General features: G+C 39.9%; 1 protein-coding gene across 3 annotated transcripts in view; it reads right to left on the reverse strand.

The window, feature by feature from the left end:
- The window catches only part of LOC140947583 (protein inturned-like), a 34284-nt gene extending 19661 nt beyond the window's left edge, over nt 1-14623 (reverse strand). The window contains exon 1 of one of the 3 annotated variants that reach the window (XM_073396726.1): nt 14501-14623. The gene's annotated coding sequence lies outside the window, so the exon portion shown is untranslated. Of the gene's footprint in view, nt 1-3122; nt 3144-10192; nt 10262-14500 lie in introns of those variants that run through there. The other 2 variants (XM_073396727.1, XM_073396728.1) reach the window with 2 other exon arrangements.
- Between the last annotated feature and the right edge of the window lie 211 nt (nt 14624-14834).

Below are 14834 nucleotides of genomic sequence, written 5' to 3' on the forward strand. Positions count from 1 at the left end.
AGTTTTAAGAGGGTCAACTTGTAATTAATCAAAATTGGCGTTTCTACAGTAAGTAAGTGACATTGACGAAAAAATGTAAGCTGAAACTGAATCAAAAGTACCGGTAACGTAATTAATTTTAAAACTGATAGTTCACCTCAACCAGACCTTTCAAAATCCTCTTAAAATACTGTCTAACAGACACGTAAAGAAAGACTGCATGCATGATTTTAGGTTTGATGGATTGGGGCGGGGTTACTGCCATGTATAGACTGACTATACGTACAAGCTTGAAGGGGTTTTTATGACTTTATGAAGTTTAGTCTGGGATAGGGTATAGCAAAATCAGATTGCTTTTGGTGCAGAAAAGGGAATCATTTCAGTAAAAATCGATCATTGCCACTAATTGAAGATTGGAGTTTTTTGGTTCAAAGAAAGTATGGGATACGTCAGGGAATTTCAGTGCCCAGTCTAGAAGAGGGTAGAGGGTATTTCCAGCTGAATATAATTTGATGTATAGATTACGGCATCCGGCCGCCTGCTTGCGGTACACGCCCACCCATAAATGTACAGAGAACCCGCATGATTCCTAATCCATTAATTACTCCTTTACCTCTCCTTTACGTCAATGTTGCTTAAGTAACGTTAAATTGTTTTGTTCGTGGGTTTTCTTTAGATATTCAATTTCTTTCTTGGAATAAATGGAAAGATTATGCGTAGCGGAAACCATGCTATTTCTGTTTGTCACGCTCTCTGGTACTGTTACTTCAGGCTAAATTTATCAATTGAGTCGGCGACATAGGAGTAGAGAATCTTTCCTTTTTTTGTGAGTCTGTATCTTCTTTATTTGTCACACTTATGTAAGTTACAGATAGTAGCAGTCAGTACTTTAGTGCTGGAAATGTAACGTAACATAAATTTGTTTACCTTCAAAGAACTCGCTTAAAAGGTGTTCACAAGGGTTGATTTTTGTCAAGAGGGAAAAGCAGGAGTCCCTGGAGAAAAACTGATGTCGATCTCGGGGCTTTTGGACAACTACAATTTTAAGTGGAGAGAAAAAAAGATATTTCCAGGCAGGCCTTAGCCACTATATCGATACTATAACTACTAGTTTAACTAGCTACTAAAAAGATGATAAACGTACAGTAATTTTTTTTAAATGTTCTGTTTAGCACTGCTTTGGGACTTTAAACCCTATCACTCCCGAATACCCGGCACAGGCCGATGAAAAACTGCAGAAAAAAAATTGTAAAAAAAAAAAAGTTAAGAAATAACTGGATAGTGCAGTTAAGCTGGGCAACAAAAATCTACCAAAGAGATTTCATTTAAATGGTAACACCACACGATTTCGTTCTCTGATTTGAAAGTTAGAGTGGCAAACCAGCGGATACCTTCTCTCTTACTTCTGAATAAAATACCGTCTCTTCAGTTCCAACACCGACTTGTTCAGGCTTCAGTTTTGGGGCACAAGAGTCTTTCTACCTGAAAGGCCGTGTAAAGGATAGTCCTTTTCCCTAGTCGAGTTTTTTGAGCAACACAGTCACAAAAAGGAGCAACGAAAGTCTCGAAAAGTCAGCCACTGAAGAAGTCTTCAGAGTCTTAAGTACAGCATCACTGGTCAGAGAAAAACTGGCCGCTAAAGCGTTCATGTATTTTTGTTTCCTTCTACAGATCTTTTCGATCTCTCTTCCTTCATCTTTTAATAATCCGTACATGTACGCACACGCTGTGTTATGCTGGCCCCGGGCAGGTTCAGGAGCGTCATTTCGATGACAGTGTATTTGAATCCACGATTTTTGTAGGCTGATTTATTTCCGGTTATATTTCAACAGCACTGAGGGACGTATGTTCGGAATTTCCTAACGAGTACGAAAAGTCAAGTCACGAAGTCACGCAAAACTTCGTAGAGCAAAGCCACCATTGTTTTTCTGATTGCTAGGTAATTCTAAAGATAGGAAAAAGGGATTAGCCAGAAATTATACAAAATATTCTGACTGCCGTGCATTTTTTGTCTATTTAAGCCCTTCCCAGATGCCGGGCAGTTAGCAACGGCGGATTGTAATTCCAAATCGTTCAAGAACTACTTTTCAAGCTGTATTTTGGATCTCAGGGTGGGTCAATATGACTTACGGTCTAGCAGTTAGTACCTAGAGCTGACATATGAGTATGGGATTATTGTTTAATAGTTCCGGGATGCACTGACACTGCCAACCCAAACGAGTTTACTGTTGAGCTGTATTGGTCTGAATTGACCCCGATTAATGGATTTCTCTAAATTTCTATAATTCTGTTTGGCTCGTAAAGGGGGAACTGAGGTTACGATTGTAGGAAGGAACCTAGCCCTAAACAGCCCGTTATAACTTTAGGTTCCCTTAGCTAGTCAAACCAATTGCTTTTGGCGACAAAACGAATAAAGGGAGCTTTCTGTGCAGAATATCCATGCACTTGTAACAACTTTTACTACCCGAGAAGGCGGTCCCCGGTAGGATTTTCGGGATGTGGGATCTGCCGTATTTGAAGGCCTGTATCCGGATCTTGAAGTAAAATGGGCGAGATTCGGGATTGAAAGTATGCACGGGATGCAGGATGCCGAAAATAACCATCGGGATTACGGGATAGAGCGAAAATTTTGGTCCGGATGATGGTATTGAAGAAGCCCTTTGGAGAACCTTCAAGGATTTGATTCTGAAAGATAACGAAGTGATTCTTAACCAGACGGCCAAATAAGAACTATTATATGAAGCTTCGATAAAAACGTTGCCGTTGATATCTTCCTTTTTCTTCATTATGTGTGTACAATGAAGCGAAACTTTGGGACCATTTCTCGCTGATCGAGCTCTTTTAGCCAAATATGTCTGTAAGTACACATTTCACTGGACCGGCACCATTTTGAAACTGGGTTGAATATTTAACGTATGTTCCACGTTTGAATTTCTTCTCGGGGCAAAGCCTTTAAATGGGTAGAGAACATTTCCGTGAAAGCTAATACGTAACAAAGTATTAGGTTCACCGTTGATCGGCCATTAATAATCATAAACAAATGTTACAACTGGAGAGAAGAAACTGTAAACAATAGGGCGCTCACAATATGCGCCAATAATGTAATATTAGCAGTAGTATGTTGTTAAACGCAGAAGAAATACCTTATACTGATTCCTGTACATAAATCTCCTTAATTTATATCCGGTGTTAAACCTTGTTCATCTTTGTTCCTTGTAAAGATTTTCTTTTCAAATGACGATTGTTTTCTACAGTAAGTTTTGGAAAGAGATCACTTTCAAATGTCAATCGTTGAGATCAGCAGAAGAACAAACATAGAACTGATAGAAGAGGACAAGACTGTGTGAAACGTTAGAAGTCCCTCTGAGGTCGTAAACGTCACTAATGTATACTTCCGGAACAATTCTTAGCAGCCCTGTTGGTTTTAACTTCTAAACTTTTAGTTGCGTTTATCGGGACCAACCCAGCTGAAAGTCCGCCCTGCATGGCATTTCAGTAAGATAGAGCTATAATAGAGAAATCTTATAACACGATCAAATTTAAAACTGAAGACAATTCACGATGGTGAACTCGTATGCATGAGTTCTTTGACTGACTCGTGTGGGGTCTAAGTGATCAGTGCATACATCCGGCTATAAGTGGCGATAAGTTTATCCTGGCTCCATACTATTTCTGATAAGCAGAACTGCGTTAATAAGACGGGCAAAAAGGGTCGAGCTTGACGGAGTATTTGGTACGCTATTCCAATCTCGAGTTGTCTAGAGCTGTACTAAACTTTTAGCATTTAGGATTTTAGCAAGCTAGCAAAATGTGCAAACCTGAACCCATTGTGGACGGTTGCATAAATGGCTTTTACGTTTAGAAATTTTAAGGCGTCCGAGAAGATGGCAACACAGGAAAATAACTGCACCGAGGAAAACCGAAAAATGTTAAATTCACGATGGTGACGTCTATCAGACGGAACTTCTTAGGAAAGGGAGGGGAGGATCGATGTCCGCAGAGGAATAATGACATGGTCCCATGTCAAAATAGTGTGTAAATGAATGGAGAAAGAACCCTTAAGTTTCAGATATTTCGGTTGTCCCAACCATGTGTGGTGAAATATGTCTGTGAAGATAAACAAGGATACTCGGTAACAGTCGTAAGGTCATAATTTATGACATAAAAAGGTAAAGCAACAATTTGATTTAAAGAAAGTAGTGGAAAGTGTTCAAGTCTTTGCATGCTCACAGAGCGTGATGCGAGAGCCACTTTTTAGTAACGAGAAACTGGAATTGTCTATTTTTATAAAAAAGGCTCTTTCAGAACACATATTGAATTGATGATCGAATGTCATAGATCCATGGATACAATTGATGCACTACTCTAGCTATTGATCCATTGATTCTACCCATAGGGCCGCAGCACCCACCCGTCGATATCTGTGCAGCCTGTCCCAGGCGTTCAGTTAGTGGGGACAACTCTAGGAAAGGCGAGCAGGAAACCACAGCGAAGAGGGTGGGGGTATGGAGAGGGTGTGAAGGAAATCCTCCTTTCTTCCGCTTTTGCCCCCTCCACCCTCCATTTCGCGCCACTCGCCACGCACTATCCGAACGCCTGGAACTGGCTAATCTCTGTGTAGATCCATTGACCTGGCCTTCCATTCCGTTTACTGATCCATCGACCCTTTAGCGATCACCGGGAACTATCGATATGGTCAACTAATCTGTCGATCCAATCTACATTTCCATCGACGTATTGAAATCTATTGACACTGACCCATCGATCTATCGATCTAAATCGATTTATCGATCAAGCCAAACTCCCTCAATTCACTGATCGTCCAACCCACCCCGATCTATCGATCCGATCAGCTAATCCATCTCTTTTTTTTTGCGCCCACTAATGTAACTATCCTATCGATCCGATCTTCCGATACATTCTTCCCACTGATCTAACTATCTTATCGATCCGGTCTATCGATCTACCGATCAAAAGATCCATTGCTGACACTAATCTAACTATCCCATATCGATGAGATCTACCGATCCAACGATCCATTGCTCCCAGTGATCTAACCATCCTTTCGATCCGATTTGCCAATCCATTATTCCCACTGAATTAACTATCCTATCGATCTACCTAGCCTGCATAACAGGCGCTTTATTAGCCAAACGAGGCATTTTACGAAATCCAACGATCCATAGCACCTACTGATGTATCCTATTGATCCGATCTATCAATCCAACGATCCATTGCTCCGACTGATCTAACTATCCTATTGATCCGATCTATCGATCCAAGGATCCATTGCTCTCACTGATCTGACTATCCTATCAATCCGATCTGTCGTTCCAACAATCCGTTGCTTTCGCTGATCTAACCATCCTATCGATCCCATCTACAGATCCATTGTTCCCACTGATCTAACTATCTTATCAATCCGATTTATGGATCCATTGTTCTTACTTATCTAACTATTCTAACGATTTACCGATCCATAGATCCATTGCTACAGCCGATCTAACTATCCCATCGATCTGATCTACCGATCTATCGATTCATTGCTTCCACTGACCTAACTATCCTATCGATCCTATCTACCGATGCAACGATCCATTGCTCCCACTGATCCAACGACTTTAACGATCCGATTTACCGATCCATCGATCCATTGCTTTTACCGATCTAACTATCCTATCGATCTGATCTACCGATCTTTCGGTTCATTGCTTTCACTGTCCTAACTATCCTATCCGGCGATCCTATCTACTGATGCATCAATTCATTGTTCCCAGTGGTACATCGATCCATTGCTCCCACTGATCTAACTATCCTGTCGATCGGATCTATTTATCCAACATACATACATACATACATACTTTATTGGCTCGTCCCCACGGGGCTTTTCAGAGTCAATTTTACATTACAAAATTATAAACCAAGTACATGACAATAAGAATATAACAATGATAAAAGAAGACAAAGGTCAATAAAATTAATTAAATTAATTAAATAAAGCAGTCATTAAGAAGCTTTTGCCTGAGTAAACACTTGAATTCCGTCACGGATGGGCTAAGTTTGAGCGCAGGCTGCAACTCATTCCAGAGAGAGGTTGCTCTATATTGAAAGGTCCTTTGGCCGCTGGCAGTGCGGAAGAGTGGTATGTTCAAAAGTTGAGAATTTCTCGTATTCCTTGTCGAGACGGCGGATCTTCCAACGAGCTTTGATGTCAAATACTCCGGAGCACAACTCGTCATGCACTTAAAAACCAGAACAGCAAAACGAAAATAAAGTTGTTGCCTGATTGGTAGCCAGCGCAAGTCTTTTAGCAAAGGAGTTATGTGATCGAATTTTTTAGCGCCACTCAAAATACGACAAGCGAAATTCTGTACTGCTTGGAGCTTGTCCAGATTAGTTTGAGTAGTATTGCTCCAAACAGAAGAGCAATAGAATAATTTACTAAAAACTAAGGCATTTATAATAATAATTAGCGCGTGTTTATTAAAAATATGCTTAACGCGGTTAATTTGACCCAAACGTGACATGCATGAGGATACAGTAGAAACAATATGCTCATTATATGTTAAGTTAGAGTCCAGTGTGACACCAAGGTCTCTTGCAGCCTTAACGGGCTCGAGTTCCTTCCCCAATAGAAATAGCCTAAAGTCGCTAACCTTAGCAGTCATTTGCCGGCTGCCGAATATCACTAGTTTTGTTTTATCTGGGTTGAGTAAAAGCTGATTATCAAAGCACCAATTCCTAATGCTTAACAAGTCCTTGTTCATTTTTTCTATCGTTTCGTGCTGATCGCGGAGTTGAAATGACATGAGAAGTTTGGTATCGTCGACGTAACACTGCGATGTACAATTTTCTGGCACAGAAGGGAGATCATTAACGTAGATGTTAAAGAGTAATGGGCCAAGGATGCTCCCTTGTGGAACGCCAGAACTAACAGGTAGTTTGGTAAACGATCCATTACTTCAATTCCACTGATCTAACTATTCTTTCGATCTGATCTGCCGATCCATCTATATGTTGATATGCCTATCTATCCACGTCAGGTGATCTACTGACTGGCGGTTACTAGTTTTAGTTCAGTCAGTTATTTTTCATCCATCATTGGAAGTAGCCCTCCGCCCCTTTAATAGACCACTTCACATTATCTTTGTCATCCCTGACCAAGTCGAACTGCCTACCTCTTCAACTATATGTTATCGCATCAGTGACAAAACACCCTGCCATCCTGCTTTGTCGTATGTATGCGACGACTTACGGTGCGTACTCCGGATTTCAAATGAAGGGGATGATCGAATGGGGGCAAAAATCAAAACCCCAAAAAATCCTTAGGGCTTCCAACAAAACCTAAACAAAATGCATGGGCTGAAAACTAACCCCCAAAAAATCCCATGTTGAATTTCCGAGCCTTACAAATTTCCAGATGCATTATAATGCGTTAAATATTGAAACGGCCGCACAGCAAGTTTGGTTGTACTTTATTTGTAGAACTACGCGTCCGTGGCACTACCTTTGGATAAACGCTTCTCTGACTCGGTACATCGTTTTATCAAGTAACTTGATCAAGGGCAAAGAATGTAAAAGTGATTTTACAAAGTTATATCAAACATGGGCTATGAGGTCTATGAGATGCTTATCAGAGAAATAAATCTTAGAATTCCATTCGAAGATCTTACATAAAATCTCTTCTCACAACAAAGAAGAAAACCGCCTAAGATTTATCTGTTCGTAGAGCAAGAGTTTATGTACCAGACGTTTTCAATGTTGATGGTGTGTGAAACCTCATTTCGATACCTTTTGAACGTTTTAAGAGTGTCTTTTAAGTCTGTGTAATTTTTAAATGGCAGGAAATCATTTGAAGCACTCGTTCCCGGTCCCCGTGTCATAGTCCTAGTTGTGTAATTTCAGGTTCGATAACGATGATCTTGATCATGCACGATCTTTCTTTGTCTGTACAACACTGTCCAATTAGGGATACTGAAGGAAGGTTGTAATACACAGCCTAACCAAGAATCCACAACTAGTCGTAATTTGCAGTTGCTACACTGGGCCACTTGTGCCAGACTGTTGGGGTTAAAACGACTGCTGTTTGTGTAGATTCTTCACTGTCGCCGAATAAACAGTTGAACTGTTTGTTGTTGTCTAAGCTGAAGGAATGTACTTTCACTTCAGTTCACTGCCCTTTACCATCTTGAAATAAGGAAATACTTGGAATCTCGGCGTGCTAACATTAAATTGGCTCTTACGAAAGTACTAGGGGTACCTCCCTCTAAAACTGGCGAAACGACATCTTAATTACGGCGTGCAGTAGCTAATTGCACTTCACAGCAATACCCAGCCTACAAAACAGTTCAAAGAAGGGGTGGGAAAGGCCGGATAGTCAAGTTCAGACGTGCTGGAATCAAAACACTCGATTAAACTGATTGACGGTCCTTTGATAACTCGAAAGGATTAACTCTAAACGGACACTTCGGCGCAATTCCAGTCATCTAACGTATTTAAAGAGTTTGATTTTTGACTTCATTAGTTGTACCCATCTGAAATTCTCAAGTGACTCAACTACATAAAGGCACCGCTCTGACGCAACAGCACTCTTGACGTTTCAAAAATGAGATAAGCGGACTGTTTTTTGGTCGACTTCAAGAATGGTACCATTTCAAAGCAATGTTAAAATGTTGTAAAATTCCTACAAAATTGAAAATGCCTCTTGATCTCGTGAAACTGGGTTAGTGATGGAGACCTTATTGCTAGACATTTTAAAAGGTCAATTCAAAGTTATAACTCGTGAATGTAAGTGAAAGCATGTTTGAAGATTTTTTTCACATGATTGCGATACAGTCAAAGCATTTTGCCTTTTTGTGACCAAAAACGGGGGTAAAGAGACAGTTGTGCAGAAAGTATACAGTCCACCGTCTAATGCATAGCTTAAGTACAACTGCCGCAAACAGTACAGAAAAAAATAAAAATAAAATAAATAAATGCCGGAAACAACAGCAGCAGCAAAAACAACTGAAGGTTTCAGGTTGACAATAATTTATTCAGGTTCATAATTTAGCTACCAACGTTGGTTGCTTATCAAGCACGCCCTTTTCGATTAAGTTGTGTGTTCATTCTGATTGTTGTCTGAGCTGTAGCTCTCCTATTGTTTATGGCAATCGCTTGAAAAGCCCTGTAAGGTCAAAACCACTCTCTTGTGTTTTATTTGTATAATCCAGGATCAGTTTAAGAACGACTGATACACTTTGTCTTGAACCTTTTGGGCTTTTACGTAACATTTCTGAATACAGATGCAATGCACATTAGAGACTGAGAGTTGCTCAACCTCAGTATCAAAGTTACCGCAAACTCCTTCCAATTGACAACAATTTGGATTGAAACCAGAAGCAATTGCTCTTGATCGATTTTTAATTCTAAAACTGTAGCCAAACATTACTGAAACTAAAGATTTTATGTGGATTGTCGCAGATAACCTTTAAAAGGATCTGAATTTGTTTTGTTTACTTATGGATCGATGCAAAAATGTAGAGCCCACATATCACATCTACTGCTACTAGAAAACTAAATCGCTGATCATAAAAAATGGCATAATTTAACTTATAAAATCTTAAGTCACTCAAATGTGAGGGTAAGAGATAACAGTTGCGCTTACAAAAAAATTGCAGTATCTAAGAACAAGATTTGGATTTCAAAAATGTCTGTTATTTCGGGGTACTCAAAAAGCGTTATTGCGTAGACCTGACTGCGATAGGCCTGTTTACCCATTGCAGAGTATTGCTAATTGTTTTAAACCTCATTTATGACCAGGTAGAAAGACATCATTCCTCTTTTCAAATCAAAAACAAATTGATACTTATTTTCGAGCCAATATTTGCAAATTCTACTGCCATGCATTTCAAAAGTGACTTCCTTACAAAAAAAACCGCATGGGGGCCGAGGGTAAACATCGCAGGGTCTGATTACCAAGGTTCTACTCCCGAGAAAGCTCCCTGAGATACGTTGCCCGTAATAGGCATTTATAATTCAACAGAACGGCTCTACATGTCTCACACTTTATGACTTTATCACACTCATGGCGGTGAGTGCTGTGGATAATGCAAAGATATACTCCACCCTCAAGCCTAAACTGATGTTTTTATACCGAAATTTCTATCTCAAAACAACTTCAAACGATTTACCAAACTCTAGTCCTAATACATCTCTACACCATGCAACATACCTTCAATGTGCAGGCGAGTTCATGTTGTGCGAGCTTCGATAGCACAGATAACACTACTCCGCTAGCTTCCTGCAGCAAACTCGAGATGCAATGAAGCCCACCGAGTAATTAGATTTGAGTTAACAGATAAGTTAATCTCGTAATCCTAGAATAAAACTGATAAAACCATTTGTAATGGATGAGCTTTATTGGACGAAGACGACAGGCAAGCGAGGTTATTGTTATTCTTTTATATATCGCAATTGACGAGAATCTTAACGAGTCAGGTGAAGAATGCCGATAAAATCTAGCGTAGAAAAACACTGATTCATCATACGATATCTAAAATAATAACTGGGGGTGCCAATTTCATATCAGAGATCGCCTGTTTCATAACATCTAACGATGAAAATTACTGAGAAAAATCGTCTCAACAGTCACTAAGATATATTTGTTTCCCTAAACCGGTTAGTAGCTAGAGAATGTCAAAAACTAAGATGGTTAATACAAACGAGCCTTTTCATCCTTACTACTGATGCAAAAACCTTTATAGTTCGTTGTTATAGGATTTGTCTTTCGTTTACATGTTCGATGAAAACGGTCGCTGGTTCAATATTGTCGTTCTTTTACTTGGTTTTCATTTCGCTGGCTCTTAGAGGAGTGTTTTGCATTCGCCTCGGCAGTTAAGGGTCTTTAAAACACGGGTTCGCCCGTTCATAGACCCGACGGCTATGCCGTGCACGCTGATGAGCCCCAATAAGGGCAAAACAACTGCCCATGGCTGCAACTGCCCTGGTGAAATGGCTGTGCGCATGCGTGAGGTACTAGCCAGGCCGTGGGCTTAGCCGTGGGCTGGTGTATGTGTACCCCTTGCTTTAAGTTTGTCGTGGCATGCGCCTTTCTTGCTTACTATTATGCAACTGCAGCCTGCAGCCTAGTGAAAAAGTTTCGTCCAGTTGCTATCACCTTTAATTTGAACTTTTATTATATGGCTGAAACCATTAGCAAGCCAGATAAAGCGAATCCTTCGTTTGTAGCCACCCAAGCGGGCAAGAAGGGCCCATCTTGCCCTCTGGGTTGGTCCCGCAGAAAAAGTTCTCTTTTTGGCTCTTTATATTGGCCTCGTTCTTTTGTTGGGTATTTGTTGACCGAGACGTCATCTATAAGGCGGGACGCCTCCCAAAAATGGACACCTAGAGTTGGTTCCTGACGTTCTCCAGCTGTTTTCTCTCACCGTCTATAAGGCAAACATCTCCCTAAGAACGGACATCAAGAGTTGGTCCCTGCCGTTCTTCAGTCTTTTTCTTTGACTTTCTACAAGGCAGATACCTTCCTAAAACGGACACCTAGAGACGATTCTTGCCGTTCTCCAGATAATTTGGCCTCAATAAGGCAGACACCGTTCTTTACCGTCACCAGCATGTCCAGTCATTTTCTTTGACTTTCTACACGGCAGACACCTTCCTAAAACGGACATCTAGAGTTGGTTCCTGTCGTCTCCAATTATTTTCTGTGACTTCCCAAGGGAGATACCTTCCTAAAACAGACACCTAGCTAGAGTTGCTTCTTGCCATTCTTCAGTTATGTTCTTTGACTCTGCTCTCTTTAAGGCGAACACCTTCCTAAAACGGACACCCAGCGTTGCTCTCCATGCCGTTCTCCAACTATTTTCTGTGACTTTCTATAAGGTAGACACTTCCCCAAAGAGGACACTTAGATTTGGATTTTGGACACTTAGATTTTGTCAGGGGGATCCCACCCTGAAATCAATTACAGCTAGTCTTAATAACGGTATCAAGGGTGGCCTGATTTGTAGAGAGTTGACTGTAGTTATTATTCGCTTTGTTGTTTTGTACTTATCTGTATTTTTTCATGTGACATGTTAACGAATAAAACCCGAGATCACGTGATCAATGTGCATCTGCACACAAGGAAGTTGAAATGTATATGCAATGTGTATGTTAAGTTAACATTGAAATCTCGGTTGAAATCGATACCTTTCGGGTTAAATAAAGTTGATCCTGTGATCCTGCTTTTAAGTCCCCAACAAAAACTCTTATCGCAGTGACTTATCTCCGCTGAGGGCATTGGAAAAAAAGGGAAAAGAAACATTTCAAAATAGGTTGGGGTTTTGATTTTGATCGAAGTAGCGTTTTGTTGGTCACTTTACACTTGTATAATGTGTGACAAGGAAGCCGTGTTTACCATTCATTTATTTATAGTTTCCGTTATGGGAGAAGATTTAGCGTATCACTCAATATGAGGTTATACCAGAGGTTATACTTAACCCTTTAAGCCGTAAGAATGATCAGCATCAAAATTCATCTTGTGATATCAATGCTCCATAAACAACAAGATGAAACTGGTTGATGATTCATCAACTTTTCCCCACTATTTGAAAAGGAAACGTATAGGGAGAACAAATGAGAATTTTAATTTTGATGATTAGGGCTTAATAAAGGGTGATTTTGTTACTGATGTAGTCCTGAATCCTGAGCGCTGGATGCCAAGCAGCATATACTTAAATATAACTAGGAAACTGAATGTCTCCCAGTAAAGATGGGGGATCTTGTTTATCAAATTGGTATGTAGGAGTCAGATGTGCTCTTTTTAGCAGTTCTTTGTTTATTGTTAATAACAGTGTTGCAATGTGTGAAAAGGCTAATCGGAATGCATGACCTCACAAATAGGAAAGGAATTTCCTAACAAAAGTTCAAACTCTTATCCAAATATACTTCCGTTAGATTATTCATTTGTGGGATAAGCTACTGGGATAAGCTACTGCTGTCATTTTTTTACGGGCTTTTTTTTTCTTTCGCAATATCGTGAAGTGATTTTCACTGGAATTTTGATCATACATCTTCCAAGGACAAGGCGGCGACGAAGGGTTCAGTAGTGACTCTCTTTCCATTTTAGTAATAGTGAAATTCAAACTTGAAAAAACAAACAAACTTCTCCTCGTAAGACACCGAGAAACACTAAAATACACAATTCATTCACTCAGTGTGTGAAAAGGTTATAACACTAACGAATTTTGAATTTGGAGTCGGCAGAAATCTTAACCTGAGCCCCAAATCACTTTAGCTGTGCTTGTTCAAACGTTGAACAGGTTCAGCGTGTGTGTAAGGTATTCATCAAATCTTTAAGTATCCGATAAAAAAAAGCTTTATGGGCCCAGTTTTTTTTCCGCCACTCTTTAACTTTGTTTATTTTGGTGAATACTGCCACGACATCCCATATAGAGTACTAAAGTGATGACGTCATAAAAGTGAAATTTCTGAAATTATGGGATTTGTCAGGATATTCTGAAAGAACAATGTCCAAGAGGCCTACTTGCCAAAAATGAGCATTTGGGGGCAAATTGTCTCGGAGATCGTAGCCCAGTTATACTCAGAAAACTCCATACAAACCCTTCTAATTTTTTTTTGGGTCGACCCCAAAAAAATTTAGAGGGGTTTGTATGGAGTTTTGTAAGCATAACTGGGCTACGATCTCCGAGACAATTTGCCCCCAAATGCTCATTTTTGGCAAGTAGGCCTCTTAGACATTGTTCTTTCAGAATATCCTGACAAATCCCATAATTTCAGAAAATTTCATTTTTATGACGTCACACTTTAGTACTCTATTGTGTTTTTGTTGTGACATAAATTGAAACATTTAATAAACACATTTCCTTTCTAAACACCTTGGCTTGAAACTTATCTGTTTGATGAATTGAAATTATTACTGTATGAAAGAGGACGTTTTTCTCCTCACACGAAATTGATGAAATGGCAAGAGCGTTTAGTTGAAAGTTCACTGTAAGATACAACTGAACATTTCAAGGGATCAAAATCCTTTTACATGATCAATTACAGTCTTAAATCTTAACCAAGTTTTGACCTTCTGTTTTTTAGATATTTAGACCTGGTATGAGACACAGGGCGACAGCCAGTATCTGTGGTTTCGGAACGCTGAGGTTAGACGAACATACGACTTGTCGCAGGTAGGTAATTAATCAAGAGGCCGCCCATAATCGTAACTATTCTTGGCTAGTCGGGATCCAGAATTTTACTACATATTCAAACCTAATAATTAACAGGCAAATTTTCTAAAATGTTGGTACGATTTAAAGCACTGACCATGCCGACGTAGGATAGGTTTTTGAGCCATGTTTAATTAAAGTTAGGAGATCAAAAGGAAAGGCGGTCGTAGTAGATGATCTCAGCTCGAAACCGTAAAACTACTGGGCATTTCCTAGTAACATATACCTTAATAAAATATTGCGTTTGCGATTAGGCTCGTTATAATGGAATAATAACAAGCTAAGAAATTTGCTTTCGAACGTACCTTCAGCAGATCTTCTTGCGAGATTCCCCCAGTCCAAAAAATTCCGAAAGAATGTTCCGTGTCCGATTCGTGTTTCACCCGTGACAACGCTTGTGCATGTTCAGATTATTTTAAGAACAGTGCGAAGGACAATGAAGTGAGAAACTCGGTAAACAAGTCAAGGGCTGAATTTAGCCTTAAACTAACAATCAAGAATCTTCTTTGATTGAGAGGTCAGGTTATTGCCTTTCCAACCCTGACAGAAATACACAAACGAGAGCCAATAACACGACAGTGAAAACTTACCTCCAATACGAAATTTGACAATTCCTTCCTCAATAACTTCTGACGTCAA

This window comes from Porites lutea, chromosome 9, assembly GCF_958299795.1.
Source record: "Porites lutea chromosome 9, jaPorLute2.1, whole genome shotgun sequence".
NCBI classification, from domain to species: Eukaryota; Metazoa; Cnidaria; class Anthozoa; order Scleractinia; family Poritidae; genus Porites; species Porites lutea.